At 39.7% G+C, this 5,222-nt stretch overlaps 1 pseudogene; it reads right to left on the reverse strand.

Annotated features, from left to right (window-relative positions):
- Window positions 1-1,596: 1,596 nt before the first annotated feature.
- On the reverse strand, window positions 1,597-3,736 carry LOC140641258 (SNW domain-containing protein 1 pseudogene; annotated as a pseudogene).
- Between the last annotated feature and the right edge of the window lie 1,486 nt (window positions 3,737-5,222).

Below are 5,222 nucleotides of genomic sequence, written 5' to 3' on the forward strand. Positions count from 1 at the left end.
TTAACCAACTGAGCCACCCAGGTGCCCTGCATCTCACTATTTTTAGAATATAAACCAACACCAACATTCTGCTTCTTGCTGCATTTTGGCAATTGATTAAATAAATTTGATTTGATTTTAGCTTTTAATTTAGTATGTGGGTCTCTCTGTTCTGTAAGCTCTGGGACAGCATCTATAAATGCTACTGTTGCCACAGATGATTTTCCACTGCGGCAGGCAGTATGCTCAGGTGACCAATTGTCTAAGAAAGTTAACAGACTCAGACTGTGGTTAAATAGGTGACTGGCAGCTGCTAATTAGACTTAGACTGAAAGGTTGAATTTACTTTAAGCCCTGAGTCCTTAAAAATAAAATATATATTCTCAGTGAAATCTGGGGGTGGGGGGAATCAAAGTTTAGTGACTTAAGCACATTGTGTCCATTTTAAAAAGAGAGCTCAGAATTTCTTAAAGGTTGAATGATTTTAAGTCATCTCAAATAAACTAACAGCAAAAGAAACACACACACCAGCAACAACATCAAAAGATGTTTTCTTTATGCAAAAACAAGTACTGGACAAAGCACTAAACTTGGAGACAGAAAACCCTCAAGTCTGTGATTGACTGATTTCAAATAATTAACTTGACCTGTCTGTTGTTCTGATGATCTCTCTTCTGCACAGAACTGCAGTAGAACTTAAACACTGGAAGCTTCTCAGATCAGAATGATTCAAAGATCCAAAAATATCAGGACATGTTACATTTTTTAAATGAATACATTTTTCCTCAAATATAAACTATTAATCTAAAGTCGGTCAGGTGGTTGGGTTTTTTTGTTTTGTTTGGTTTGGTTAAAATATCTTTGATTTGTCCCATAAAATTTTGTAAGTCAACCATTCTTTCTCTTGACTGCATCAGAACCATATGGGAAGATTTCCCATAAAAGATAAATGAATTTCATGCTAGAGTTTTAAAGTTTTTTTCAATTAAAATGGCCAGGGTTGTGATTCCATATACATATAGAATAAAGTTCTGATAGCCTGAGTTTCCAAATTGGTATAAAATTTGATAGAAAATGCCATCTGGCATTATTAGAATAATACAATAAATGTCAATGGAAATAGTCCATTTGAGGGATTTTTTTAAACATTTTTATTTATTCATGAGAGACACAGAGAGAGGCAGAGACATAGGCAGAGGGAGAAGCAGGCCCCATGCAGGGAGCCCGATGTGTGATTTGGTCCCAGGACCCAGGATCACGATTTGAGCCAAAGGCAGATGCTCAACCACTGAGCCACCCAGGTGCTCCTGAGGGATTTTAAATAGTATTTTAAATACCAGGTACATGAGGAAATTTTAACAAACTTGACTGAAGAACAAACCAGGCTAGCTAACACTGAGTACACAGAATAACTAAAACACAGTCTAGCCAAATGTTGCCAGGTGAAATTCCTTGACACAAAGTAATGAAATGAGTTGATAAATATGATTAATGCTCATAAGCTGGTAATGATAAGATAGCTTATGAAACACCCAAGTTTCTAGAAGGCAGAAACTTGAGTTTCCACTAAGTAGGAATAATTTCAAGTATGTCTCTTAACCTGTCACTGGAGTGCTATTTTCTTTTCTTTTTTTTTTTTTTTTTTTGTCTAAATGTTTTTATTTGAAACAAATAGTTGCACCGAGCAAGAGCTTACTTTCCCCACTCCAAATCAAAACAGAGTGTAATAGGGGCAAACGTCAGGATAGTTCCAGTACGTGAACATCCTTCTACTCACTGTGGCTGGGGCAACTTTATTCATCAGCAGTCATTCTTACACAAAATATTAACCCCAAAGTACTAATGTCACACAAAAGGAAGTGGTCTTAGTTTCATGTGTGGGGCTGTATGTTCTATAAATGCCAAAAGGTAGGAGAAGCACAAACACAACCCACTCTTTAAAAAAAACTAAATAGTTCAAAGAATTTTCCATCCCCCCCTTATTCCCATAATAAAAAGTAGTGCTGGGTTCTGACACCCAGATTTGGTTTTTATCCTGGCCATTTACAAAGTATTTCCCCATCTGACTTGCATCATTAGGGTTATCGATAAAAGTTCATTCACTTTGAAGAGAGGTGCATCTACTCCTTCCTCCTCTTCTTGCCTTCATGCTCATGTTCCTTGGGGCGGCTGCTGTCTGAGGGTCTTTTAGAGCCACCGTGCTGTTTGGCCTCTTCCAAAAACTTGTCCAAACCAAAAGGATCTTCCTCAAACTGAACTGGTCCTTCTCGGCCTCTTTGCCTACGGTCTGAACCAGAAAACTCCTTATCGGGAACAAATCTGTTGGTCTTTATTCTGGCTTCTAGGTCATCACCATACATGTCCTTGTCCAGATTTTTACTGGGCCTGTAAATATTCTGGGCCATATCTTTACCACCTCTCCAGGCTTGATCATAAACGTTGTAAATTTCATCTTCTCCACCTGCAAAACCACTGTCCATTCCCTTCGACTGGTTGAAGAGGCTTTGGTCATACTGAACTTCATTGGACGTCCGCGGATTGGGCACACCAAGAGCAATGACTTCACTGATATCTCGATTTTCATTTCTCTGTAGTTTTGACCGCTTATCAGGAGCTGCCCTGGAAAGATTCCGGTCGTGTTGTCTCTCTTTTCGCCTGTCATGCCGGATTTCATCCCTCTCACGTGCCTCCCCATCCTCTTTTTCCACATGAGTTTTAATCCCAGCTCTTCTCTCTCTAGCTTTCTGGGCCATTTCTCTAAGTTTCTCTTCATGTTTCTCCTTTTCTTTTTGTGCCATCTTTCTCTCTACTTGAGCACGCATTTCTACAGCTTCACGAGCCTTCCGATCAGCAATATAGAGGGCTTCGGCCAGCTTAGCAAAATTCTCATTGATGTGAACTGTCTGCAGGCCTCTTCCATCAGCAGCCAGACGTTTGTCTAATGGAATTGTATACCCCTTTGCATTTTTCCAGTTTGAAATACAAGGAGGAATCTTCCATTCTTGTTGCTCCTTCACAGTCATCTTTCGGCTAGGAGAATGCATGACAGGTGCAGGAGGAGAAGGTGGTCCTTGGGGAATTTTCTTATTAATCTTGAATCTTGGAGGCTCCATTGGATCTTTCTGCATTTCTACCATCCGAATAACTCTCTGTTTAGCTCCAGAGTTGAAAGCCACTCCTTGCTGAGATGGTGTGTATCGAATATACTGAGCAGGAGCCAGTTTATCAGCAGCTCGAACTGGCATGGCTGCAGCAACCTTCTGTGATACAGATTTTTCTAAGGCTACTCTTGTCTTTTCTGTTATCTCTTTAATGGCTTCTTCATCAGGTCTTTGCAGATCTGGATCATCTGCATTCATGACTTCCTTGGGAACCAGGTCAGTATACTTGCTATAAATGACCTTGTCTTTTGACTGTCCTTGCCGAGCAATTGCATCATATTTAATTTTTCCTTCAGCATCCACCTGAATGGCCAGTGCATTTGACATTTTTTTCTTTCGTCCCATATCCAGTGGATACTGGGCCACATGGATCTCTGGAAAAGCACCTCCATCTCCAAAATCCTCTAATAATCGAGGTATCCAGCCTTTCCTGTACCCATATGGGGGAGGTTCTCTTCGGGATGAGACCAGTGAGGTCTGTCTTGATCTCTGGGATCTTGCTTTTTCTTCAGCCTCAAGTTGGTCCTGAGATAGCTGAGTAGGTGCAGGTAAAAAGCTGGTGAGCGCCATCTTCTTCCCTGGAGTGCTATTTTCTGAAGATCTTTCTGGCTAGTAGAATCTTCTGTTACAGTCACTCATTAATAATCATAAACCACCCTGCTGCTCTCTCCTTTTCCTCTTTGTCCCATGGCTCCCCTAAATCCAAAACTGGCAGCATGACAGGAGTCTTTATTGAAACAATTTGGAGCTTTCAGAAAAATCTGTGGGTTTTGAATGGAAAAAGAAAACAACTGTAAAGCAAGAATAGCTTAAGGCAAAATGATGTATCAGTGGACTCCCAGGGAAGATGGGCTGATGCCTCTGTCCTAAAATCTCTACTTGCATCTGTGTGAAATGGTCTTTTCATCCTGCTTTCTGAAATTTCATCTTTTGAAGATTCTCAATTTCACTCTGGGCCAACATTAACCTCATTGTTAGTCACTAACTTGGAATCCTAACGGAGCCTAAATAGGCATTGCCATTGCAATTCCAGACTCAATATCAAAAGGTTTGGCAAATGTGAGACAGATCATGTATGCTTTCCCCACACCGTTTTTTTGCTTCTTCCCAATACCACAATATACAGGTAAATGAGAATTTGCTGAAGAGACAGAATTAAAGTGAAATATAAATGTAGTCCATTGAAAAATAACCTCCATTAGTGAAGAAAAAAAGCATTAAAATGTGAAATCTCTCACAGAAGTTCCCCCTGCATGTACACACATCATAGATTTGTGTCCTTGTCTCAGTCTTGTTCTCATCTCAACAATTCCTCCTTCAAATATCCATCGCATAAAATACATTCCACCTAGGGGACACTACCCATTCATAATAATCCCCCACTCATGGAAGTGCCATCCTTCCCCTTGCAACAACCACACTCCCAGCAATCCACAACACACAATGATCTCAAATAATTCATATCTAATCAGAAAATCAGTCTCTAGTAACATCACTAAGAGGAATGAGGGGCCCACTTGAAAGTAGGACTATCTTCCAGTGAGTAACATCTGTCTCAGTAAACCAATCACTCCTTCTCTCCTGAGTCCTCTGTCTTTCCCTACAACCTCAAGGAAGTATACCTTTTTCCTCTAAGAAACAGTGCAAAAAGAGCAATCACTCACTGCCTGCATTCATTACGGAGAACAGAAGTTTCTTTTTGTTCACTTTCAACAATTCTACATCAAGAGTTGGGAGTGGGGATTCACTTCACTGTTTCCAGTTATGCATATTGTATTTGTATGATTCCAAAATAATAGCATTTTCCAGGATAAACAAAACCACCACATTAAATATACACATTAATAATAAAATGCATTAAAATCCCAAAGGTTAAAATGTGAAACAAATGTGCATTTTAGAATAGAGTTTTTCAAGTATTACACATATAGATATGTATTTGCTAGAAATTCTTAGGCAATCAAATTTTATACACCTTGCCCCAGAATTTGTCTTTTTTTATCCTCAGAAGACACTCAAGGGAATCTTGGAAGTGCATTGCACATAATTATCTAAGCCTCCTAGCTTTCCAAGCACCTGGAG

This window comes from Canis lupus, chromosome 10 (genome assembly GCF_048164855.1).
Source record: "Canis lupus baileyi chromosome 10, mCanLup2.hap1, whole genome shotgun sequence".
Taxonomy (NCBI): Eukaryota; Metazoa; Chordata; class Mammalia; order Carnivora; family Canidae; genus Canis; species Canis lupus.